We start from the raw sequence: 27,966 nt of genomic DNA, 5'->3' as shown, positions 1-27,966 counted from the left end.
CCAAATTGGATCCCCAAATCACACGAGTCTCACCAGGAGACATTTCCCCCTTCTACTCTCATCCACTGTCAATTGGAAATAGAGGAGAAATGTGCAGCGTTCCAATAACAGATTGAAGCAAAGTGGGGTGTAAGCGGTCTGCTGTAGTTTGTTCACTGGTGGATGGATTCTGGCCGGTGGTGTAACTAGGACAGAGTAGCCCACCGCTGCAGATTTCCATTAGGATCTCTTTAAGTGAACCTGTTGAGATCACTCATACACTCATTCTCTCCTCCGTCCTTTTGTGGTTGTATTTTAAACCAGTTTCTGTTCTGTTTCACCACAACTCCCTTTCTTTCATCTGCCTTCAGGATGTCATGACAAATTCCTATGTGCCTGTTGTTTAATTAGTAATACAGAGTCAGCCCCTTCTTTGGGTAATGGAAACGGCTAAATCACATCTCGGTCCCACTGGATTCCTATGTGTCTCTCCACCTTCCAACTTGAAAACAAAACACTATCCCCCCTGAGCAGCACACAAAAGCTACACATCTGTTCCTCACATATGTTATGAACAAAACAAGTTTCAGTCATTAAAACCCAGCGAGATTATTGAATATGGTATAATTTTAAGTAATATGTCCCTTGCTTTACTATTGAAAATCTGATTAGATAGGATTTTAGTGAGTGGAACTTTGATTTATGTCAGCACTGTTGTTGACCGCACGATTAAGCTGTAAAGGGTTTGCCGGTACATGGGTGTAAAGCTAAAACTGTGGGAGCATTTATCAGGACGATAAGAGAAGCATGTGACGCGCGATATGTCCTAATTGTGTAAAGTTGTGGTATCAACACATCACATGGCAGCAGGCTTTTTTCTTCCTCTTGGCAAACTGGGTTAAGCTCTAAAACCAGATGATTACATGGAAAAAAAAAAAAAAGATGTTTTGTCCAGTTTCTTCATGCAGCAAATCACTAGTGAGGAAGTGTTGATAGGCATAACACTACAGTCCTACTTTTGTTTAGCAGTATGCACCTTATGATGGCTCATGTTTATGGTAATAACAGAACACAAGTAAAGCTGAACTCTGTATTTCAGTACATTATTAGCTGCTGCAGACCACCCGTGCAGCCCAGACAAATAAAAATCCCATTTCCTTCTTTTCCATTGGTGGTATTAAGAGCTGAGGATTGTGCTGGTGCCTGAGTGCCAATGAAAAAGCCACTCTGTATGAGCAGTTAAAGCCCTCTCAGCGCAGCAAGGGTGAGGCCTTCCTTCTGTATGCATCACCCCAGTCAGCGAGATCGATTCACTGTTTGCTCTGTCTTGTCTAAGTGTGAGCTCACATTGGCTGCTCTGCCCACAGATAATAATTCGGACTTTGACTGGGGAAAGCCTGCCTCACCTTCTATGGCGCACATGTACACAATACACAATTGTATACATGTACAGTGTGTCCACACAGTTTGTCTCACAGCCTAAGGGAGATGGTCAGCTCAGGAGTGAATCCATGAATTCCTCATAACACAATCTGTTGGCTGATCAATAATTCAATTCTATCTCTGAGCAAGCATGTCTGGATCCAATCTCACCTGCACCTCCCTTGGCCTGTTCCTAACAAGGTGGGTGTTGTGTCCTTGAGCTGCGCTCGGCTTATGTCTGTGTGCTTCCCTGTGTCCTTGTGTGTCTGTCGATTACTTGGCTTCAGTTAGTTCTCAGGCTGCGGTTATTCTAGTTCATCGTTGTGTATCCACTTCCCCTGTGCATGTGTGTGCACGCATGAGAGCCCTTAGCCAGTGTGGATTACAGAGCGCTCATTATTTCTACTGTGTACATCACTTGTGTCTTTGTGTCCACAGCTGTGTGTGAATGCAGAAGTGTCCGTCTACAGTTGGCAAAGTTGATGTTTGTGTGTAGATGTGAGTCTGAGCTTATGCATGATCTCCCTCCAGGCAGCTGGACGAATCAAAGGCATGGATCTCATTAAAAGGTATAGCGCCTGTGGAGAGGTCAGTGGCTAAGTTCTCTGATTAGTGGGCTCCGGCGGGCTGCCTGAGTGCTGTGTTTGGTGACAGTGTGGGTGGGTTGGTAAGAGGGGGGGCTTGGGGTGGAGGGCTACTCTCATCGACATTCCTCTCATCCCACTCCAGTCTACACCTGGTGGATGCTGTGCCCAACAGCCTTTCTCATCACGAGCGTCAGCCTCATCCAGCCGGGTCAAGGACGACACCCAGGAGCATATATTTACCCCTAGCTCAAGTTGCCTGGCCTCTTCCTGCTCCCCCTCTTTTCTAGCTCTGGCTAATGGGTTGCCTTCTTCCAGTTCTGTTTTTATCCCTCTTTGTGTTTATCCCTCTTTGAGTGTTTTATCAAAGGCCACATTCAGTTTCCATCCCAGCGACAGCCTCTCACGCTGCATATCAAGCTGCACCAGTAGTCTGACGAGTAGCTTTCTGGGTCGTTAGTAGCTCATTCCAGTGCCCGTACTCCTATCAAAGCCAGGGACCATGAACCAGAGATGACTTTCAGCCAAGGGCAAAGTGTAAGGTAGCTGTGAGTTAGACAGAAGGGGATGTGTCTGAAGGTTGCCTGACTTTGGACAGTTTCTCCCTTTCTTCTGAGTGGTCGTTGTCTTTACTCCCGCTGTCTCATTCCCCTGTGTGCCTCTCAGTTTAATGCCCTTCCAGATAAAACAACGCCAGTAAACTTCCTCTTTGTTTCTCTCTCTCCTTTTCTTGCTGATAACCACGCTATCTAAAAGTAGGCCCTGGCAGCACTCCCTGTCTATTCACTTCCCCCACTCCATCCCCTCACCTCCCTTTCCTCTTTCCTAGTATGGGTGTATTGTATGTAATCAGTAGATGGGGTGGAGGGGGGTGAAGGGTGCGTTTTTTTTTTCTTAACATTTTTTTTTCCTTTTCTTTTCTGGGCCGCCATAGAAGGTGGTGGGAGCGATTGCGGATGGAGGGGACTGTCGTGTATCTGCTGACTGTCACTTCCATTAAGCGTGTTGTCCTCAGCCACCTCCCCTATATGCCCAGATCCAACTCTCAGTAAGCCCCTTTGTTCGGTGTCCAGCCTTTTTAATCCACGCACCCTTGAACCCTAAACTTTCTCTTCACAAGGGTTTAGATCATTTTTAGGTGTATTTTTTTGTTACTATACACAATTTAATCAGTGTTCAGGGGTTTTGTAAACATATATGTTTCTTGCTCAGGTTTTTGCAACAAATCTCTCTGCGGTGGAGTAGAGCGGTGGAATTACAGTAATCCACAATTGGTGGTGTAGCTCCCACCGCTTCTCTTTTTCCCAGTCTCTGTCCCTCTCAGGCTCAATCAATTAATAAAACTTGACATTTATTGGAGAAAACAAATAAAAGTGCTTGGCTGGGGGATTATCTCATATGAAAACTGCTGTCACATTTTTCTGTTTGTTTACATATCAATGGACATCCTGATCCCCGGACAGCAGCTCGCTGCCAAAAAATGGAGGCCTCAAAGGAATCTGGTTTAACGCTGTGCAAGTGCATTTTCTAAAGGGCAACGCCGCGTCTCTGGATGTCGATGTCTGTTTAGCAGAATAATCAGTGTTTTAATTAACAAAAGTCAGTTTAGAATATCAATTATGGTTTTCCTTTATCTGTAGTCATGTCACACCAGGAAACAATTAGCATTGATTGTGAGTTTCTATTGTCTCTTGCTGGTGATAATTAGTTACTTTTTCTTTTATAAAAAAAAATGTTTCTTCATAAATAGCTTCCAACCCTGCCCTCTGCTCTCAATTGTAATTTCCTGTATTATTTTTTTTTCAATACTAATGAGTGGTCCTAATCTCTTGCTTTCCTAATTAAAAAAAAAAAAAAAAAAAGTTTGTGAGAGTCAGTAAATCAGTCCTGAATGTGTTCTGTTTAAAAGAGAAGGCCGTGTTATTTTTTGGAGTGCCTCAGGGGCCTAATCAGATTTTCTCCTCAGCCTCATCCTAGTCCAGACACGCTCCTCACCCTGGTATGACAAACATCTCCATGATGTTCGTTCAAACTAAAGCTGAGCCTCGACGGCACAATCACCTTCACACACACACACACACACACACACACACTTGTATCACTCACACATTCACTGTGTAACTTCCCCGGCTTTCCATTTATCTTTCCTTCCTTGTCAAACATCCCCACATTAACACCCTCCCCCAGCTGTCCTGCTTCGTCTGAGAATACCATGCTCTGGGGTTTCTCTTCTTCTTCCCTGGTTGAGGTAATGACATGGTTGTGGCCCTCACTGCGGTCGCTGTGAAACAACAGATCTGCTTTACAACCGCACTGTCTGTTTGTGTGGTGTGATGGAGTGTGTCTTCTCATCTGGAGGTATGCCATCAGCTCACAGTAACACTGTCGTCACCATTCGCCTTCCATAGCAAGCAAAAACCCCCCCCAAAAAATCACTCTGCTTTCACCTCATTTCTTTTCCATTTTGTGAGTTGTTTCTTTGTTGTTGTGTTTACCTCTTCCCTGTGTTTGAAAATAATTTGTCAAGCTTGACGGTAACAAAGATATGACCAGTTACTGCAGAGTAGTTTGCATTTATCGGTTGTCCTGTCCAGAGTAGGTAAAGGGTGCAGTGGAACCAATTATAGCAATGGGTTTTGTGTGCAGTAAGTGTAGCGTGGTAGTCGCGTATGTGATGGGTTTTTAATGGGACTCACTCACAGTCACAGATGTAAAAGCTTGTTGTTTTTTGGGTGATTGCAATGGTCAGTGTGTGATAGGTGGGCCAGGAGTGCAAAGTCTACTTCAATCTGTGACTGATTGTTGGGATCAAGCAGTGCTTAAAGCCAGATGGTTTCTCACTAGTGTTTTTTAAATCACTTGTTTGTTCCAATGATTTATAATTGAAATGAATTATATTGCCAAGAATTTTTGGAAAACCAATAACAGAATGAAAGGCCTGTGCTGTTGGGGTTAAGTGCCTGTGCCTCCATCTGTTAGTAACATTGCTCATAAGCTTTGTTTGGTAGTTAGAGCCATGCTGTAAGTGGAAAAGGAGACTTAAGTAACCTGAGGTTTTATTTCCAACACTCATAATTGATGCACTAATTGTGTGCTTATTCATAGTGGGAGCTGAGAGCAGAAACTCATTCCATACAAAGGAGTCTGCGGATGTTATCTTTTAAGTAATGAAAGTGTCCCCTCTCCCCTGTCTTTACAGCAACTGTGCTATCCCGCATCTGGGTTGTCGCTGTACGGTAAATGATATGGCTGTGGCCATTAGCTAGATCTTTGTCTGTTCATACTGCTGGTGGATCCTGATAGTTAATGTGTTTCTGCTTATTAACCGTTCTGTCATATACTCTTTTGTAAAGATGCACATTAATCTAAATGTATGCCGGTACATTGAAATTCTTTCCAGCAGCACACAGTGTGCCACAAGAGGCTTGATCAACTAAGAAATGAATGAGAGAATGCCAGTTCACTAGTTTTTGCTTAGCTCAGTGTAGACTATCGAAGAGGTGATTTGTATTCCTGCTGCCTGGCAGTCCCTGGCCCTGTTTGCAGTAGCCAATCTGGACAGGAGGGTTGTTATCAGAAGGCCTGAATGAAACACCTGCCCAGCACTCTTCACCGTGGTTCTGCTCAAGTCTTTCTACGCCTTTGAAAATGTCGTGTTCTGCCCGTTGTGTCGGGCACACTGCTTGCTAATGGCTCCTGGCTCTGATCCAACCTTATCCCACATTCTGAACCTGGCTTTGGTTGCATCAGGTCTCTCTCACTACTAGGAGACTTACCTGGATCATACCAGCCAGCAACTGGGATCTGCTGGGGAAACAACTTTCCACTGTGGTTGAGGCATTTGTGGGATAAGCCTTAGCCCAAGGACTTCTCTGAGTGGCGGTGGCTAGCACCTGCCACTGCTAACATGCTAATATTTAGCAACAAGAGAGTTTCAGGAAAGCCCTATGGGTGAGCCACCTTAGATTTTTTTCACTTCACAAACTAGCCTGGTCCCATTGAATTGACTTTTTTCTGCTGTTTTGGCTGTGCCCTCTCCCTGCCCTTGACACTTGAAACTGCTATTGAAATTGAGTGCACGTACAGACTTGTCAGCTTCATGTAGCCACGAGCAGCTAGCCCAAGTACATCACCCTTATCTGTGATGTCATTTGCTTCCTCCCCTGTCCATGCTTCTCTGAGCTGGGTCATAAGCCACCCTCCCCCTCCCCTCGACCTGTCTGTTTGGTTGTAATAGCCTAAGCTTTGTGTTGGAAAGGGCATTAGCCTATATTTGTGGCCACGTTCACTTTGTCATCCAAACTAGGGGATTGCTGCACCAGATGGGTGATTAGTCACCTTTGTGTGTATGTGTGGCTTTTGAATGACTGCAAGAGTGGCGGCTGATGTGTGTATGTGAGCTGAGATAGGCTTGATTACAAGGAGGTGAGGCCGACAGCCTAAATGAAGATAAAACACAGGTGCTCACATCACTTCACATCACTTTACGTCTTGTGCTCCTGTACGTGTATGTGTGCATGCATGTGTGATTCTGTGTGTTTATAATCTAATAGCTCTACCCGACCCCGACATACAATCACAATGCGATATCATGCCCGACTCTGACTCGGCTAGCGGGCCTTCCATCAGCAGTTTGGAGTGCAGCTCTCATGCTTGTAGGCTGCTTTAATGATAGCTATCCCCAAAAAAACAAAAAAGCCCAGCTGTTTGCTCACAAAGTAGGAGCATGAAAAGTGGAGAGGAGGAAGAGACGGAGGATGAAAGCCTCACCAGCCTTCTATTGTGGAGATGCACTCTCATACAACTCATGAAGCAGACCTAACAAAATCAAGAACACGTGCGGCATGAAAGATTAATTGGGCGCTGTTAGTTCTAACTCTCATCACCTGCAGTGGAGAAGGTAGGGAATAGAGAAAGAGGCACGTTACATGGTGTTGGTAAGGATAATAAGGCGCAGAGGGAAAGGCGTTTTTCTCCCCTTGGCCGTTGGCTGACAAAAAGTTTCCGAAACCAAACACTCCAAAGTTATAAACTGAACTTGAAATGCTGTTGTTTTGTGTTCACCTGGTCTAGTTAGCAGGGTGACGGCTCATCAGCCAACACTGATTACACTGTGGACATGGTTAAACAGCCCATTTAGAGGTTGTGTGCCCGTGTGTAAGCATGCATACAAGGGAGCAAGTGTGTAGCATTGTGTGTGGTACACCACTGTCCAGACACATCTGCCTGGCTTTAATTAGTTTTGGCTGGCACAGGGACCGACCAGTCTCTCTGGTGTTTAATAACTGCCTAGACAGTGTGCATTTATCAAGGTCTGAATACAGCTGAAGGATCGTGCATTAATTTGGCCAAAATCACTTAAAAGTGATTATGCTCTTTTTGTTTTCTGAAGCAGCTTGCCAAAGACGCTCCTGCATGCTGAGGCATGTTGAAACAGACAATTTCTCCTGTGCATATCTCGGCTCTTTTTCCACTCTTTTATTTATTTTCACCTTGGTCTCCTTTCACTTTATTGTTAGTCAGTGTATTATAATAATTTTTCTGACCCACATTTACAGCCTTTTGAGGGTTTCTTCAGGGAAACCTCGCACTTGTTCTTGCCTTCCTTCAGTGTTTTTCATCAGCGCCATCATAGTGAGAACTATCCCAGCCAGAGAGAGATTGAGGGCATGTTTCCTTGTCTCCTCAATCAGAATCAGTAAGTAGTCCTCGGGAGGAAAACAGGCTCACTCTCCTGTCTTTCGCTCCCCTAACTGCAGTGGTTTCTAATCAGGGCAGGAGATTTTTGCTGATGAACCAATATGAGCTGACAGACACCCTCCCTTCCCTTAACCCATCCTCTACCTCTTCTTCCCCTCTATCCCTTCGCATCTGTGAATGTTACCTGACAAGACCCATTTGTCAACCCCCCTCCCAGCTCTTTTCTTTCCATCAACTTGCCCAAGCCACCTGATCCCTCCCGCCTGATGTTCCGCCAGAGCCGTGTGTGTGTGTGTGTGTGTGTGTGTGTGTGTGTGTGTGTGTGTGTGTGTGTGTGTGTGTGTGTGTGTGTGTGTGTGTGTGTGTGTGTGTGTGTGTGTGTGTGTGTGTGTGTGTGTGTGTGTGTGTGTGTGTGTGTGTGTGTGTGTGTGTGTGTGTGTGTGTGTGTGTGTGTGTGTGTGTGTGTGTGTGTGTGTGTGTGTGTGTGTGTGTGTGTGTGTGTGTGTGTGTGTGTGTGTGTGTGTGTGTGTGTGTGTGTGTGTGTGTGTGTGTGTGTGTGTGTGTGTGTGTGTGTGTGTGTGTGTGCGCATACAGGTGCAGCTCCTTTTGCTGCCCGGGGGATAGCTGTCAAAGTCTCTTTATTTTGGCCCTCTCCACTTATGTCATCCCCATTGTTGCTTTCTGCATCCTACTGCAGTCCTACCTGGGTCTAGCTAAGCAGCACTCTTTTAGGACAAGGTGGTCCCATGAGGCGCAGCACTCTTGGGGAGCATCCTATGGCTGTTGCTCCAGCTGTAGCTCCTCATCAGCCTTCAAATGCTGTGCTTTGATATTGTATTTATATTGTTTTTGTTATTATCTCTGACTTAGTACAAGGACAAGTTTCCCATAAGGGATAATAAAGAGTTCTACAACTACTGTAATATATTGCATGCCAGAAGGGCCTAAAAAATATGGAGAGGAATTCAAAGCAGCAGGAGCAGCAGCTAACGTTGCCCCCAAGCTCCTCAAGCAAGTTCAGTGAATGCAAATTGCCTTTTTTTTTTTTTAAATAAAGCTGAGTTCCCCAGTTGTAATAGTCTGTATTCCTAGCACAATACTGCATAGCCCCATATCGCCTCATTCAGTTCAGTCCTTTTTGGGTGGGATTGGCAGTCTGATTCCTCAGTCTGTCAGCTCACGAGGGGAGCTTGCTTTGATTCAGGGCAGACTTGACCAGATTAAATAGAGCGGGTCCAGGCCGCGTGGACGGGTGGCTCTCAGCCATCTTCTCATTTGTGTTTCTCATTGTCGCTAGCAGCTCCCCTCCATTTTTGTTCTCTCCCCTTCCCTTTTGTTTGCCTCACGCTTGTGCTCAGTATCTGGCCAACGATTGATAAGACCCAATCCCTGACAATGCCTGGCACGCTGCACAGGATCAGTGGCAATAGCGCTCAAGCATTGTGGCGAGTGTGTGTCTGTTCAAGCTTCAGGAAGGAGATGGGATGCAAGTCACGTCATTGTTTATCTACCTTTCCACTTCCAGATGGCGCTCGGTAGAAAGAATGTGCTTCTTGAGACACTCTTTCCCTTATTTCTTTTCTCCATCTCTTTTTCCATCTCTCCTTCAGCTGGCTCCGGTGTATGGACTTGTATTCAGGTCCAGAACACGCAGCATGAGGTGAGAAAGAAATGGTCTTGATAGAGCCGGAAAGGCTGACTGAGTCTTGAGAGGAAGCCCTCAAAAGTCAGGTTGTGATCTCTGACTTGGTGTGAGAACATATGTGCAAGAAATCAAGAGATCAAATCACTTTTTGATTTATGAATTTGAATCACCACACATTAGTGCACTCCTATGGCAACACCTTCAAAAAACACAAAAAAACTTGACATTTGTTTTTCTTTTTTTTCCCCGAGGTCATTGAATCATAAGAATCTTGTCTCAGGCAAACAATTGAGTCTGCTGGCCTCAGTCGTCTTGGTCGCCTGGATTGATGGATGGTCAATTCCACCAGCGGGAGATAATCACAGTGTGTCAGCCTCCACCGATGCAGACTCTTATCTGTGTCTGCCCACAGCCAGCATGCCACAAATGACCACAGGGACATGCATTTCTCTTTATTGTTCCAAAGCCCTGAGGGAGATAGTATACGTGCTGAACTTTGCTTTCGCAGACTCGCGTGACAGCATCCTCCTCTGGACGAGCACATTCACCTGGAGTGCACCGTCACCACAGGGTACTTCGACAAAACTCACCACAGTTTTTGGACTGTGACGGCATTTATGATAAGTCAAAACTTTTAAATGTCATTTATTTTTGGAACTTTTTTCCTTTTTCATTTTGAATTATGCGCTGTCTGAAGTGTCTGGTGATAAGCCTTTTCTGTCCGAGTCCTTAGTTGGAAAATGTTTCACTCTAACACATCAGTAGTATTAGGTCAGAATCTGGCACTGTCCCATGGTATTGTCCCAGGTGCTTTTTAAGAAGTCTTTCACTTAAAGTTTCTCCGCTTTCATTATCAAGGATGATCAAATAAGATTATGTCTCCAGAGTGTTTATTGCAACAATGGACTTGGACGAAAGTGTTGTTTTCTTGCATCCGCTGTGCTGCCCATAGGTCTTTTGAGGGGTTATTTTTCCCCGAGTGAGCTGCGCTAATTGTGGTCTAATGGCGGGCTGTTATGGCATAGAGTGGTAAAAAGCGGGCGGTTGGTGAGGCTTGCTGCCTGTCCTGATTACACTGTCTAGTTAATGCACCCTCCTCAGATACAAATGGAGGGTGGTTATTGTATCAGGAAAGACAGTCAGCCTGTCAAAATCGCCCTCTCTAACGGACAAGAGAGAGAAAGAGAGAGATGGAAAAGAGTGAGAGAATATATTCTGGAGAGCCAATTTCACTGAGGGGATAGAAGCGTGGTAGTGCAATTATGAAATATAGCTTTCTGTTTCAATAATGACCTTTTCCCCACAGGCTATATATAGACCACTGTAAATGATTTACAGAATAGCCCATAGAATCCTATAGATGATGACCTATAGATTTCTATGAAGAGCAACGGCAGTTTCCGGTGAAAGATTATGTCTTACTGGCATGATGGTGAGCAACAATGTTCGTCACTTTCAATTTCCTGTACTTGGTATGTCTGTGCATGAGTGCAGGCCTATGTGTTTCTGCTGAAATTGTATGGATGGAAGCACGGCACTCTGACATGGGCTGTTTTTACTTCTGTCACCAGAGGAAAAAAAGAATACTAAAAAAATTCCCTCAGCACAACTTTTAACTGCAAGTCAATATAATGTGTGACTTGCAAAGAAACATGGCCTCAGCACTGTTGCCAGTTGAGCAAAAAAAAAACCCTTTGGCTGCACCGTTGCTTACTATGCATCTGTCAGGATAGATACTCAGCGGTGGTTCAAACCAGCTGCTCTTGTAGCAATCAAGCCAAAGTTAGAGAGAGAAAAAAAAACCAGAGGTGACGAACTGAAGAGTTCCTTTCTGACCCATTAATATAGGAAACAGGCTCTTGTTGAATGCTGAGCTGCGATAAACCAGAGAAGATGTTTGAAGTAAAAACATACACAGTAACCTGAAATATTTATGCTGAATCACTTGACAGCAGCAGTTACACATGCACATGTAACTTAACATGTTTACAAGCCTATAAGCAAATGCTGTGCTAAGTCATTGCCTGTTTTGGAGTGTTAGTACAAAGTACTATCTTATACAGTTGTCATGAATGTATGAAACATATCCAATGTATTTCTTCTTTTGCATTTATTCAGAGATACACTTTGAGATAGTGCAGTAGCTCTAAAAAAAATTATATTTTATACCAAAGCATAGTTTCCCACCCATTTTGTTCAAGAAGTCCTAATCCCTACCTCTTTGTGTCTGGTTTGTCCAAGAATGCATGTACCTCCTCTGTGGACAAATCACTTTCAGTAGTGCTCCATTCTTTACTGCCATGTTCTCTGTGATCCATAAATCTTTAATCTAAAAAGACCAGTAATTGGGCTGTGATGTGGAACACTTATTATTTTCCCAGTTAAGGTTAAAAATTGTCAAATATGTATAGAACTGCACAAAACTTTTAGGCAAGAACAACAGGAGTGATGGTTTGTTTTGAAATACTTGACACAATGCAATGTGGACTAACAGAAAAGAAATCAGCATTTTGTGTGACCACTCTCCACCAAGAACTGCATTACTTTTTTCAGTGAACTTGCAGATAGCTTTTGAGGGGATATAGCACAAACCTGTAAATTTAATTCAGGCGCAAATTCTCCTGTCTAAACACAATTCAACACAATATCCATGATGTTGAGATCAGCATATCATGACTTCTAGAACACTAATCCATCCTCATACCCTAAAATGATATTTAATTCAGGACCTACTATAAGTAGCATTTCTTTCAGGCAAGCCTAAAATGTATTCACGGTAATGCATAAGCATATTTTCACTTGCATGTCTTTTTTGGTCTTTCTTAAGCAAGATTAAAAAGAATAGCTTATAATTTATATACTCATATAATCTGTTTTTGTTGTCTGCCTGGTATGTCTACTTTGCGTATTTACTGAGTAGCAGTACAGGACTGTTAAGTTCTTCATTGTGCATGATTTGGAAAATTGTTGAACATACAAACACACCCACCCTAAACAGCAGTCCACGAGGGGAGTACCCCCTGTGGTACTAGTGTATAGCTGGGCCTGACTCCACGCTCTTATTATCATGATTGCTGGCAAAAGGTGGCGGGATGCTGAGCGCATTCACTCTGCCAGGCAGCTCTATAAAGCAGCTACGGATGGTTCCCAGTGGGGTCCTCATCAGCAGCACAGAGCACTGAAGCGCCTCTGGACTTTGCTTTCTAAAGTGACAATAGTTCCCCCGCCAATAGAGGGAGAAAAGAGAGCAGTTAGGGCAGAGAAACAAGATGGCCGCCAAGCAATTGCATCTGTTGAATGCCTCCTAGGGAGGTCATCCAACAAGTAATGAGGTGAAACGCTGCACTAGAGCAGTAACTGTCAATCAGTATGGACATTGTTGGGTTATAATGAGAGCCTGTTGTGGGTAAGCACCTACATAACTAGGCAGCCCAGGTGAATATGGACCACCTTTAGCCTCCTTCAACATCTGCCTCTCCTCCAGCAGTCTCCTTCATCCTTCACTCTTTTTTTTTCTCTCTTCACTGAGAACCAAGCAAATAATGCTACCCATGGACCATTTCCCGGGCATAATCCAACATCTGTCTCACTCATGTCTCCTGCTTTGACATTAAAACATTCACTCCCCCCCCCCCCCCCCCATCTCCTTTCCATCTTCCAGCCCCCTCCGGTAGCCGTCACAGCCGCTGAACGATTTCCTCTCACTGGGAGGTTCCTCCGAGTCACCGTGGCAGTGTCAAACGAGGCTCCTATTTAAGCTCATTAAATGTTTCCAACAGAATAGGAAATCAATGGTGCATACCGTTGCGCGAGAACTTTTCTCTTAATTTAATTTCCCCTCCCCCTTATCTGTTTGCACATCTCTCTCTCTCTCTTTCTTTTTCTCTCATCATTCATGAGAGAAAAAGCTTGTGTTCTCCTTTAAGAGGTGGAGGTGGAGGTGGTGATGGGTGAGATTGGCTGAAGGGAGTGGGGCACAAACGGTTGCCTTCAGAAACTATTTCAGACTTGTATTTGTGACAGGCACCCTGGTGTGAGGCTGTGCAGTCTTTTCAGTGTTGTTTAGCACTCGCCACACGGAGCACAGTCGACTTGAAAGTTTTGCGCACGCTGGCCTCAGCCTTTGTTTCAGGCCATGCTGCTAAGGGAACATGTATTGGGCAAAACACAATGGTGTGGAGAAAGTATGTGGGAACATTTTGATATGCAGATACCTGGATTTGAGATGACCCCATTTTAGTAATTCCTCCACTTTATGCTTTATGTGTTCATCATGTTCTATTGTTCCCAACTTCTTGGTTTCACTATCAGATCAAGGTTTGCGTGTGTGCGTGTGTGCGTGTGTGCGTGTGTGTGTGTGTGTGCGCGTGCGCATGTGTGTGTGCGCTTGTGAGTACATGTCTGGCTGGGCTTTGTGCTGTTTGAAACCCTGCCTGGGGGCTGAGCCCGCACCTTCTCTGGAGCTTGTGTAATTGCTCATTGGGGGCCTTGTCTCTGGCTCTGAGCCCCATCTCCATCACTCTCACTCACTCTTTGGCCTCCTCCCTTCTTTTTTTTTTGCCCTAACTCCCTTGCTTCCCTCCCTGCATGGCTCATTATGGCTGATCCCCACCTGCCCAATCTGGGATTTCTTTTTACACACACATACACACACATGCATACAGAGCCACTCAGCAGTTTTCAGAGCTGCCTGTCGCTCGGATGGTTTGTGTGCTATCTGCTATAAAACAGCTTTGCTAATACTGTTTGGCCAAGAAATGGAAACAATAGTGCTGTCACATTTTTTTCTCCTACTGGTGCAAACAGACAGTTTCTCATCTCTGTTGTGGCTGTCATAGCACCATTTTTCATAAAACCCCGGTCTGTCAACCCCAGCTCCTGCTTTTGTATACACTTGCCTCAGCCACAGGCTCCTAACCACAGCCCTGGTCTTTTCCATTTCAGCCCTGCCTCCGGCCTGTCACACAGTAGCCCCTCCATGCCTGTTTCCAGGCTAGGGGGCTTACTTTGAAGGATAATGGATGTGGCCAGTTGCAGCTGCTCAGCAGCAGGGCACTATCATAGGAGTTATCTAAGGGCCTGAGAGTGGCCTGTGATGAATGGCTTGGAGCTGTGTGTCTCTACCGATCAATAAGCCACTAGCACCCAGATGAGCTAGATGCCCCTTCACTCTCCGCTCCCCCATATCCACACATATATCTCCTTCTCATAATCTCCCACTATGTTTGTGAACTTTTCCCTCCAATTCATGGCCTGAATTGGGCCATTGATCTTTTATCCTTGGCTTGTTTTAAATAAAGGGCCAGTATCGTCTCTCCAACCAACCATGCAAGCTTTCTGACAGCAGTTATTGCTACAATGATGGCAAAGCTCACAAACATTACTTTGGCCTGATCGAAGGCCTGTAATCGGAGAAGGAGACCAGAGAAAATGAAGGAGGGGGGCATGAAGACAGCTTTCACCCACCCCCCACCGCCCTCCATAACCCCCAACCCATTATGAGACTGATGTAAAGCAGAAGTCCCATGTGAATGTACACACACACACACACACACACACACACACACACACACACACACACACACACACACACACACACACACACACACACACACACACACACACACACACACACACACACACACACACAGTCTTTCTGTCAGGGCTCGTTGAGCACAAGTTCTCCCAAAGCACCTCTAACAGCCCCACCCGATCCAAAATGAGACGGGGTGTTGCTGTCTTTGTGTCTGTGTTGTGCATGCATATATGTGAGGTCTCTCCAGACTACCAAAGTGTGTAAATTTGTCTCGCAGAGCAACAGGTGTGTTGTAGCTGCTGTATGTATTGGTTTTTGATCTGTGTGTTTCCCTTTTTTTTTTTTTTTCCTTCCTTTTTTTTTTCCTAAGCTCAGTACTCTGCCGGTAAGGGATTTGTGATGCAAAGAGCCAGCTGGAAACCTCTCTCCTTCTCTCTCTGTCACACCCCTAGGGACTTCCAGTAGTCTGTGTCTTTCTCTCTTTTTTCTCCAGTCTCTCCTCTCCTCCCACTTTGCTGCTCTTCTCTCACACTCTAGCTCTGATCTTACTTCTGATCTGCTGTTGTCTCTGTCACAAAGAGCAGATCTTCAGTCTAGTAATTGCATGTCCGCTGGCCACCACACCTGTTGCTGTCAATGCAGCAGTGTGGGAGAGAGGGCAGATCTTTTCCCTCTGGCCTCTATGACTATAACCCCCCTCCCGACCACCACCACCACCACTAGCGTTGCTGCAGGTGTAACCCTACAGGCATGTGAGACTGTGATTTGGCCAGTGTGAACACGTGCGATATAGGATGCTCTCACAGTTAATTGTGTTTATCCGTAACCTTGAGCTTCACCTCTTGAACGTGTGTCTGTGCAAATGCATGTGTCTGTCTCCTCGAACCCGGCCGGTGCTGACAGTTTACTCTCTCATCCCCTAATCCCCTTCACCTCCCCTCCCCTCTCCCATTATCCAGAGCCCAGGCCCTTAATGAAGCTGGGGGTCAACGGCGGTGTGCGGCTAATTGGCCAAGTTCGCCCGGGGCTCCGGCTGCCTGTGATTGAAGTGTCCAGCGAGTGCCCACTGTGCAGCCACTACTGCTGCACCCTCTGTTCCACTCCAACAGCCAAGACGCTCACTGCACCCCTGTCGTTTTCACCCTAGTGAGTATCACCCCAGGTCACTTCTATTTTCACTTATGGTCCTGATGCTTCTGTTCCTGGGCTATTTTTGCCTGAGGATGAGCCTCCAGGCTCTGCCTCACCAGTCCTATAAAGTTATATCATGTTTTTGTTATGTTCTTATACATAACATGCAACAAAAAAGTTGAATTTCTTCAAGCTTTATATATATATATATATATATATATATATATATATATATATATATATATATATATATATATAATTGCCGGACTTTCATTCTCACAATGGGTCTCAGTGTTTTCTCACTTCCCTTGGCTTGCACCACCCTCACACTCTTTGTCCTCACTTTCCACAGTGGGGTTTGGGCAATTACCATGGTCCCCTATTGGCTAACAGCCAGAAAAAAACAACTTCCATCTACTATTTCTCTCACGATGGGCCCAACAGTCCCAGCTCTGGCCAAGCTCTGTACCGCACTGTTCCGAGTTTACAGGAAGGCTTGGAGGCATCGGCGTGGGGGTGACACTAATTAGTTGAGCCTCCTCTTTCTACTCGTTAAGGCAGTCCTGGCTCTTATTGTTTGGCTGACAGTACAAGAGCAGAGGTAGAAGGGAAGCACTGAGCTCTGGGGAAGAGACGGAGAAGATGGGGTGTACCGAACGGAGGGAACGTATCGAGGCAGTAGTTGTGCTGCCTAGCAGATAGTTGACCATCTCACCTGGGAGATCCACAGGCGGCCCTCAGCCCCCAAGAGCCACAGTGCACCAATGAAAACAGTTTGTGTGTCATGGTGTTCATAGTAGTGGAACATTGCTGCCTAGTAAATGGTCAACACTGTGTGTTCATGAGGTAGGAAACAATGGTCCAATTATCAGCCAGGTCTTGGCCCACAAGTTGGGCTAAGTTATTTTCTGTCATTACTTTATTTGCACTCCAGTAGGTCTCTCTGCTTGATTATTACAGGATGCAAGCGATTAAATCTACTCTGACGCTCATTAAATGAAGATCCCTAGCAATTAACTTCTGCTGTAATGGTTTTATATGGACAGTTATAAAAACTTCTGTTCACAAAAACATTAGGCAGCACCAATACTTCAGTCTTCATGACTCATTTAGTTAATGAGATGACTGAAAAGGTGAGCAATAATTACATGACATGTTTGGATTTCTTCAGTATTACTTCTAAACTGTCTCCGTTCTGTTCCAAAAAATCCCAGATCAACCACAAAACCTCAATAGTGCTGGCTTCTGAGAGGGATACACTTGTCCATCTGTGAAGTGTTTAGCTTGACAGACGGCTCCTTTTCTCACCCATCTTCTCATAATCAGTAGTTTGCTTAGGTCATACCTCTCATGCTCCACTTTCCATCACATTTCCTGTGGTACTGCATGCCTGCCAGCCTGCCCGCTGGTGTTAAAGATAAACAAAATATGGTTCATTTGAAATGTAGGCTACCGCAGGTGGTTGTTCTGGCTGTGCTGAATTAATAGAACTTGGAACTCAACTAGCTAAGCTCCACTTGTGACCCAAAATACAGCACATTAAACATTCACACTTCTTGTCTTTATTGTTGAGTTTTTGTTTTTTCCCCTCTGTTGTTCATTTGCTTCATAGCTCATTCCAGTAGATGTTGTAAATGTCACAGTAATGACATCCTTTTTGGTATCCATGTGGATTAGGTGTCAATCATCTCTCCCAGGGGGCTTTGCCTTGGTGCAACCCTGGAGCAATGAGATACTCAGGGATGAATGAATTAGGATACATTATAACAAACAAATCTCCATTTTATTTTTATTGTCATTTTTGTAACGGTGAGGGTAGGGCTTACAATTTACTTTCCCTTGTGAAACATTGTCTTCTTTATCCATCGCATTTACTTCCACGTTATTTTGAATGGTAATCATTTCGGTCGACTAGTCCTGCCATCTTATTCGTTTGTGAAAAACTCCACTCCTTCCGTTTACCATTTTCAATGTGATTCTTTGATGTATATAGCAAAACAGGTAAACAAGACCATTTAATGGATAGCAATACCTTTGACACTTAATATTTCAAAGCAGTGGCTCAGAGAAAATATTGTTTTTAGAAAAGGCTGTGGGTTTGTTTAGAATATCGCTGATGGCGATACCCGAACTGTAGCACTTTTGAAGTTGGTTCAGGTTAATCAAGTGAGGAGAAAGCTGTCCAACATCAAAAGTCTTCTCAGTGATATTCAAAATGACTCCAAATTTAACTATGCATCCACAGAAATGAGAGTGCATAATTCATTTGCCATGCTGAAGCAAAGTGATGATCCTTTGCTTTTAATGCTTGTGATCTATTGAAACTATGAATCCCATTGCTGTGATAAGGTCACAGTAGAAAAGTGCATGTGCTGGAAAAAAATAACTTTAAGGTCTTTTTGCATCACATCCAAGAATCATAGCAGTGTCCTCCTGTCTGTGGTGTTAAATGTATCATTTCATCCAAGTTTTCCAAATTTATCATCACAAACATGCTGGTCTGCACCAACACCATCAGAACGTGTAGAAATGGTTAAGATTGGTTCAGCGCTCTCCAGGTATACCCGCCAGATGATAAACCTAATCACCCCAAGCCAACAAAGACACACGTCCCTCAACCCCAGCCGCGGTTTGGTTTTGCTCACTGAACACGGCAAATGTCATGTCCTTGCGGTACCAAAATAATATAAAACACCTTGTTCCTGACTCATCACCCCCAGCCCCTCCTCCTGCAAGCTCCCCTAACTCCAACATGGTGCTGCAGCCCTCCAGTTTTCCATCGCCCCCTGTGAATATCCAAGCTGTCGAGGCTGACTGGGCTGAACATTTTCTTGCCAGGGCACAGTTGGAACAGATCCGGCCTCCGGGCCACATATACTGCTCCACTCCAGCCCCTGCAAACAAGGCCGGCCCTGTGCAGCTGTCATCTAAATGCTAAGCGCTTTAGATCGCCATGGCTAATTCCTTTTGTACATACTTATTGTTTTTTTTGTTTGTTAACTGCTTGTCTATTTTTGAATATTATAGCTTTACAAGGTTTTTTAGCTCGCTGAGCATGAGCGTCTCTGTGAGATCATTATGTGATTCATTAAATTTGTACTGAATCATCAGTAGAGAAAGATTCTTTGTTCATCAACAAGGTGTGCAGTTGTAGAAACGTGTATAAATGATGCAGATGGTTCTTGTTTGTTTATTTTGAGAATTGTAAGGTTTTCCTCAGAGGTCTGCTTTTATTTTTTTTTTAAAAGCAAGGAAATGATGTAATGTTATCTTTCAGAAGATTGTATAAGACCTGTCTGCCGAGTTAATCGCCCCATCTGCTCCCTTGGGAGCTAAGAAATGTGGCCGTCAGACTTTATGGGAACATGAGCCAAACAGCCAAGCCCACTTTTGAGAGGAGGCACATTGAAAGACAGATTCCAGACGAGCCTCTCAACCATTTTCATGTCAAATCCACAGACGTACAAATCTCCACAATGATCTGCCAAGTTTCAGCAGAATTCACTGGAGCAGGAATAGCTGAATTTCACACCCCCGCCCTGAGCCCTCAATCCCCCTCCTCCTCCAGACATCACTGGACATTGCTTGGCAGCCGGCATTGATAGAAAACATCTGGGAAAGTCAGTTTGTATGTGAAGATGGTTGGAATATGCTCACCAGATAAAGAATTATGTTTTCATGTGTCAGATGTTTTATTTGCTAAAACATTTGCATGACTGCGAATGAGTTCATTACTCTTGCCCAGGTTTCAATGGGAAATGAATGAAATATGAATGTAGCTACAACATACAAACTTTTTTTTACAGTTAAAAGGCTCCAGGGCAGATGTTTCAAAATTGATTGTGCAGTCCTGCCGCAGATAAATGAGCATGAGTAAACAAGGAATCGTGATAGAGGTTAATGCACTTCCTTTGCAGCTTATTTACTCCCTGTGATAAAGAAAAAGGAAATAAAAGCATTATCTTATTATCTCTTCTTTTTTCCACTGAGTTGTGTTTGCATCAAGTTTGTGTTTGCTCTTTGGCAAGGGGAAAAATACTATGAGAGAATGATTGGACAGGTCCTTGTGGCGCTCCTCTGCAGCTGCCACATATTTGACTGTTCAGAGTCACTGAAGTCTCTTTTATTTGGGTGTACTGTGCAATATAAATAATGAAATGGAGCCCGTAATTGAGGGTTCTTGGTAATTAGGACCAGGCTGTCAGCTAGTGAAGTTGCCTCAGTCTGATGTCGCTGCAGCTAGGGCAGTAATTACTATTATCTATGGGGGTTGTTGACACAACAATATTCCTATTCTTAACCAGGACAGTGGGCCTTATGTTTACTGTCCCAGTTTTTTAGGTTTTTTTTTAGGTTCAGCTGCAACTATGTTACAGACAACAAACTTGAAGTGATTTGGTCAATGTCTGTTGAGGGGCCAACACCAAGATTCTGCTGTCAATAGAAAGGTAGACCGCTGTCCTTGAATTTTCTGCTCACTGACTGTGTGAAGAGCTCGTCCATATTTTCATTAGTCAAACAGTTTGACTTTTTCCCCGCAAGCGGTGTGACGCCCAACCATAAACAGCATTATCAACCATCTCAGCAGGTTTTCTAATACCCCTGTAATCCTGTCATTTCATTCATGGATACCGCCGGGGTTATTCTGGGCTTGGAGCATATCTGCTCGCCTGTCTCTGCTCCTCTGTGTGAGAGATTGGATTCCCCAACTCCCCTCCTGCTTCTATATTGCCACACACACACACACACACACACACACACACACACACACACACACACACACACACACACACACACACACACACACACGCACAAGGACACATGTGTATGCCCAAGTGTTTGCTCATCTCTCGTCAGATCCTCATAGTGTAAATGGGCTGGTCAGACCACATGATGTATAGGTGTGGAGGACAATGGCGTGGTATACTCCATATAGGGGATGATTCCTACTTGCGGATAATAACTTGGCCTTGCTGAAGTGAAATTCAGTTCATCTGGCTCTAGACTTACGAGCACAGCATTTACCCCTTGTGATGAAAAAAGAAAAAGAAAAAGTGAATGGCCACAACACCACAGTACCCAGGTGACATTTCCCCTTCCTGCTATCATGCAGAGTAATAAACCTGCCGGAGACTGCTATGACTTTACTCAAGACTGTGTGGAGTGTGATTATTGGATGAGTAAAAAAGATAGTGAGGTTGAGCAAAGGGTAGATGAGTTTCTGTTTTCACCTATGCTGTAACAGACAACAAGCAAATTGCACCAGTTCTGAATTAAACATGTGGCACCTCATAGCTTGGGGCTTGATGGACATTCAACCATATTGCAAAGCAGAGAAAATGGCTTTTTAAGTAGCCTATTTATGGTGAAGATATTGTATTCATTTTATTATAATAAAACACGCATGCACTCTGAGTGAACGGCATGGGGAGGTGAGGCCAGCAGAGTGCAGCTCAATGTAATAACAACACTGCGACTCCTTTAAATGAGGCACAGAAAAGAGCAGGTTTCTGTAGATATTAGTTTCCTTTGTCGTGGTGCTCAGATCTGGTGATATGCTTTGTGAGGAGTAATAAAGAAATATATCTGTTTTTATTGTGCCTTGGCGACAGAGTTATGTTTAGAGCTAGTATAAAGAGCTGGAACATGGCGTAAAATGATATTATGGCCCATTAGGTGGGGGCCCGAGCTAAGCGTCGCTAGCGGTAACCGAGGACTGGGGGTAATGGGGCCGCAGCGTATTGTCTGTGATCTGCTCTTTCACTTCTCTCTGATTGAATCGTCTACATCACTGGCACTCCATCTCCCGGGGAACCGGAGTAGACAAGGTGATTTTGGCTGAAGACATCACTCTGTCAAACCTGTGAGATAAGAGAATAGGGTGGGAGAATGGAAAGAGATGCGTTGTGAAATGTAAGGGAAAGGGGGTGTTCAGGGATTATAGCTAGATTGGTGTTTAGAGTGAACTGATCCCAAAGTGTACAGTTGTTTTATGTTGGAGTTGAAATTATCTTTCATAGGCTCTTGCAGCAAAACCAAACTAAACTTTTTTTTTTTTTTACTCAAGTGAGAGAAATATGTAGCCATTGTTTACTCCCTCCCCCTTGAGTTGAAGCCTACTTATGCTGCAGTACATCTTTAATAGGTTTTTACCCTCAAGGTATTCCAGGCTCTCTATTCAGGTTCTCTACAGAGCTGACCTTCCACTGGTGGGGCTTTTCCCAGTGGGTAACAGTGGGCGGGGTTAGGATCACATTAAGGTGCTGATCCGTCTGGCAGAACTTTAACTTGCTGTTCCCTCAGGACGCTCTCCTGCTCAACATACTGTAAGGGAGGGTCTACAGTGGGAGGAGAAGCCATAAATTAGCATACCTGGCTTCTCAGGGGTCTCAAGCTCGAGGGCCATATTACACTCGGAGCACTCTTTTAAACTCAGCTTCACCTCCATCTCTTGTCACACAACACCTTCCCTGTTGTGAGGTGAGTGGGGAAGGCATTGTGTTGAGTGGCGTAGTTTATCTGTTGTCTTGCGCTGCCAGTATGGGGGCTCGGAAAGTAATGTGAACCAAGCAGGAGAAGAATTCCAGGCATCCTGAATGGAACCAGATGTGTGTGTGTGCACGCGTGTGTGGGGCTCTGAGAAACATGAACACCAAGATACACACACTCAGTCTCACAACGTGGGGACTTGCACATAAGACACAAAGACATGCGTGAATGTGCTTCTTTATGCAAACTTGCACTCATACATCAAATCACAAAAAGTCTGCAGGGGAGCCCGGCTTTCATAACGGAACAAGATGATACGATAAGAAATGAGATAAGCCAGAAATGACCGCTGCTGGCTTGTTTATGTTTGCATGGCGTGCCTGCCCAGCAGCTCTCTTCACTTCACATAGATTACTACTCAGACTGTGTTGCTTGCGCATGTTTGTACATTTGGGTTTGTAGTAACCCTGAAATGAGCAAGAAACACATCTCCATCTGCATTTTGAGACATTTTGGCGCATTTAAGCTGTCTCATCTTTTCATAAAGCCTTATTTCGTGTCTTAGTTTTGATTCTGTGACTTGAAAACAAAGAAAAATACCCCAGATAAAGGGTATAAAGCCAGGTATCTCTAACTTGACAGCAAATATAGAGGCAGTTATTTGTTTTTAGCACACTATAAATCACAGGCTGATCCAACAGCAGCATTGGAGAATAAGATATGTCACACGAAGCCAAGATTTGTGGAACTGGGATGTCAATATGAAATGCATTAATGTAATTAATTATACCTGTGCTTTTAACATGTCAACATGCCTGCCAAGAATAAGTCCACTTTTTAGCGCCACAGATTATAAGCAATGATTGATGACCTGATAGCCCTCCAGAAGCAAAGCCAACACAATCTGATCATCCCCTGGTGGGCAATCCCGCCCCCTCCACTTTAGCAGACAGGACATGAGCCAAACCAACAAGTAGAAATCTCCAAAACTTTTCTCAATATGCTCAAGCTTTTGTTTAGAAAATGATGATCAGGCTGACATTTGTTCAGGTTTTAACTTGATTTTTCAGCTAAGTTGAATGGAGATTTTTATGGTGGATGTAAAACTCTCACCCACGTTGCCCCTTCTTTTCAGTGGTTTACTGAGACATCCTGCATTACAAGACCAATCATGCCTCCTTTATCTCTAATCCTCCACCTCAACAAGCCAACAAAAGCACCAAGTACCGGGTGTTTAAAGGGTAAATGAGGGTGCGTCGTGGCATTTTTCAGATTACAGGGCTCTGCCAAAGCTGTTTTTGCCACCTGCCACCAAACAGAAATTGTTTGAAGCCACAAAACATATTTAAAAGTCAAACTGAGGAAGAATACAGCTCATGAAGTTGTGTCTATACTTTTGCATAACATATTGTGATGCATACCAAAACAACTTTAGATTACATTTTAGATTTTTTTGGAAACCAGAAGAATTTTTAGCTGTCTTTAACTTTTATAGCGGTTGTACCATTTAAAGTAATTTTTAATAGATTGATTCACTTTAATTGTTTCAGAAAATCTCCCTATTTTATTCATTTAGCATTTTCTTTTTCCTTTTCATATTTTAGCTTGTTTTACTTTTTAGCCATTCTTGTAGTCACAATTGTATTTGTTTTAGTGATGTTGACACAGGCACATTTTGAACTGTTTTTCCTTTTTAACGGTTGCTAGGAATTTTTGTCATTACGGCTGTTTTTTGTCCGTTTTTACCTTTTGTAAAGTTTTAAAAATTTACAGTTAATTTACCAACTTAAGCCCTTTTACTGATCTTGCTTTTTAAGCTTTAAAAAACAAAACAATTCATCAACCTTTTTTAGCCAGGAGATATGAATCTTCATGAAAATGAGTAGGGATGGATCCGATCCAGTATCGGTATCAAGTTCCGATACCAAAGTAATTCACTGATCGTAAATGTCCGATCCAACCTGAGGAGATTTCGGATCCATGAGCCTCGTCTGTGCTTTACTGTTGCTGTCATGACTCCACAAATGTTTCCCTGCCGGCTGCTCTGCTTGCTGGCTGCAAAATGTGGACTGGATTTCCTGAACGGAGGCGGGTCTCAATGAGATGGGGTGTAATGAGTCAGGAAATCTATTCCACAATTTGCAACCAGCTCACAGACTAGTGTAGTAGCTTTGTGCTATCCAACTTTTCATGACACCATGTCGCTGTTTGGACATATTTCACGCTCAAAACACTGCAAAGCAACACACCAACGTGGATTTTGGCAAAGCCGTTGTACAGCAAGTCGGCCGCTCTGCCGCCAGATATCACCGTTTTAAAATGCCAGCTCGCCGAGGAGAACAGCACTGACCGCGACATCAAAACAATGAAAAGCAGTTCCTCCATGCTGTAGCAGGCGATTCACACCTCCGTGAAGCTGAGTCCTACTTCACGCAAAACTCCTTGAAAATAGTCCGAATCATTTGTGCTGCCTTAGTGCTGGAAAAATTGCAGTGTGTGCTGCGTTACTCAACAATTTCCCCAGAGATTAATAAAGGGATTCTGAAGTTTTAAAAATATAACAAGTATTTTATGAGATGATGACGTCACGCAGACTCCCACATTGTCCAAACTGAACAAAAATAGTTTGCACTGTTTCCTTTTCTGACCTTGTACTAACCTCAAGGTGCCTTTTGAGAGAATACATGCATACATTCGTACATTTCATACTTGCCTGTAGAGAGGAGTTTATTACAGCCTCACATAAAAGCAACAATAATGATGATAATAATATTAAAGCAAACAGAGCCCTGGTATCGGAATAGTATCGATATCGGCAGATATCCAAATTCGGGTATCGTGATTGGATCGGGAGGGGAAAACTTGCATCCCTAAAAATTTGTCTAGTCTGCAAATGTCTAGTCTAATCTCTAAATGAAATGAGATTAAGATTCACAGATTACAGACCCCTGCTCAAGCTTGACTTGGAAATCTACAGTTTAGTTTCTGCAATCATAGACAAGATGGCAGTGCCAAATAATGGAATAACTTGGCATCTCTTGGCATCTTTACATCCACAGTGGGTGCATGTAAAGTATATATAGTGCAATCTTGGCACTTGAAAAACCAGAAACTGAGAATGTGCAAACATGTCTGATTACCCTGTGACACGTGTTCTTTGTATTGTCACATGTTGATAGTTTCAAACTTCAAAAGCACTGTACATGCGGGAAAATAGTTAACATCACCAGCTGGTGTCTGACATTACACGGACATTGCATAAGTCTTAACCCCAAGGCTGTGAAAAGCTCTTCGACGGTTCCGCTAGCAACACAAAAGCTTTTCAAATTAATTCTACGTCCATAGTCTTGTTTCTCCTTTTTCTTGGCTGCACTATACCATCAAAGCAAGCATTCTTTGGTGGGGTTTTTCGGGCAAGAATGTGTGACTAAGTGTGTGCGTGCTTGTTGCCTGAACATGTAGGCCCGTATCAGCCATCACCACAGGAAATGACCAGACGTTTGCTTTGAAGTCCCAGCAGAGTTTTTCATTATTCCCTCTATCTCCGGAGACACGAGGCGACAGACCCGCCTTCCCTCCCCCTTTCAAACTCACTCTGCACTCACCCCTCTGCGGCCACCCCACTCAGTGCTGTGCCACCAAATGCCTGTTAGAATGCAGAACAAGCATCTATTAGCATAGAGAATGGGAGTGCTGGTTGCCACAGGGCACAAACCTCACTACCACCCCATCACTCCACACACCATACTTTGCCTGAAAGAGCTGAGAGGGCACGTGTAATTGCATTTTCTTCTCCCTGTGCAGAAAGTCAATGCAAGATACGGGGAATTCGAAGATTCCCCAACCATGGCCCATCCCTCCACTTCCCCCTTTCTCAGTTATTCCCACTTGCCTCACCGCACACCTCCACCCCCTGCAAAACCTCCACTTCCTCTCCTTACGCTCGTAGCATGTTGAAATGTGTGGCGTTTGGAGATGAAATTAATTGGATCCAAGTGTAGAAGTGTTCAGCCCCCTGTGGTGTGCTGCTGTGTGAGGTAGGATTGGCACACAATCACCAGAACTTGCTGCAAGACCGAGAATTGCTCTGCTGCCAGTTTTTTGCCAATCTGGTGCCTTCCCACTCGGAGTCTTACATGGAATCCAATCTTTTTGTGCATGCATGGCACTATGTATCAGTCTACACGGATGGACAAAAACAAGAATATCCTTTTATATTCAGGTTCATACAATATATAAATGTACTTGTTTCTGAGCAGGGAGGCAGATGTGTTGTTTATCTTGCCAGTGGGGCGCATGCCAAGGCAGCATGCCTGGGTTGGGTGTGGTTGAAATCTGGGTTAGGAAATCCCTTGTTGAGACTATTACGTGCAGAAATGCTAATGAAGCTTTTGCTCCAGTAATGACATTACCGAATGGAAACACTAACCCACATGTTTGAAATGAACACAGCAATTTGCTGTGACAAAATCCTAATGACTAAATATCCAGTCTCCTAACATCCATACAATCTGGATCATGTAAATGTTAGTGCAAGAGTTTATGAGAAACAAAAACAGACTCTGAGCTTCAGTTTCTTTGTTCCAAGTAGCTAGTAAAAGTCATTTTTTCATTAGAATTGCTGTATTTGTTATAGCCTTTGCCAGTACATCGTCTCAGCATTCAGTACTGATCATGAACTATAAAGTTTGGTTCACCATTTGTTCATAAAAAATTTCTACAACCTCAACCATTTCATAAATACATAAAATGCTTTAATACAGCAAAGTTTGCTGATGTTATGAGAGAATAAATAAACAGGCCTAAAAACCTGAAAAAGCAGCCGGTGCCATTAATTATGTGAACATTTGTGTAAAGCATTAGAGTTTGATGCCCAGCCATACTTCACCCAGATCCTCTGTTATGTGTGTGTCGCCTGTCTTGTAGTGTTATAAATGCTTCTGTTCTTCAAAAGGTTGCTGTTGGTTCCCTGCTTTGCTGTCTGATCGGTGCTGCGTGGCTGTGGCTTTTTGACTTCTCTGTTTGGCCTTCCTTTTCGCCCTGCTGGCAGGGTTTGTCTGATTTATGACAGTTTGGAGCTAATGGTACAGAACCAGGATTTGTGTCTGTGGTGTTGTGACTGGACCGGTGCCGCCTCATTGGCTTCCTCACTCCTCTTCATCTCCCTCTCACTCACACTCTCTCTCTCTTCTCTCTCTTTCTCTTTCTCTTTCCCTGGATGTGGTGAGCGGTGAGTGACTCGGCTGTTGATCAGCATCTCCACGCTCTCAACTCTCATTCGTCTTCATCCCCCCCTCCCACTCGTTTCCGCCACAGGAACCAGGCTGCTCGCTGGCAGGGGAGCCGCCTCACCTTCAGACAAGGCCATTACACCTTGCCTCACCTTACATCCCTTTTCATCTCTCATGCTCCCCCTGCCCACCTTTTCACTCATCCAAATATCCCGTCACTCTTTGTCCCTACGTGTTGGCACTCAAGAT

At 44.1% G+C, this 27,966-nt stretch overlaps 1 protein-coding gene across 1 annotated transcript in view; it reads left to right on the top strand.

Moving 5' to 3' along the window:
• The window catches only part of plxnb2b (plexin b2b), a 134,449-nt gene that overhangs the window by 8,622 nt on the left and 97,861 nt on the right, over window positions 1–27,966 (top strand). The window contains exon 2 of the mRNA XM_080474484.1: window positions 15,826–16,012. The gene's annotated coding sequence lies outside the window, so the exon portion shown is untranslated. The remainder of the gene's footprint in view (window positions 1–15,825; window positions 16,013–27,966) is intronic.

The sequence above is a fragment of the Lipophrys pholis genome (genome assembly GCF_963383615.2).
Source record: "Lipophrys pholis genome assembly, chromosome: 11".
NCBI classification, from domain to species: Eukaryota; Metazoa; Chordata; class Actinopteri; order Blenniiformes; family Blenniidae; genus Lipophrys; species Lipophrys pholis.
Note: the sequence above shows the minus strand (reverse complement) of the source record. Positions and strands in the feature narration are given on the sequence as shown.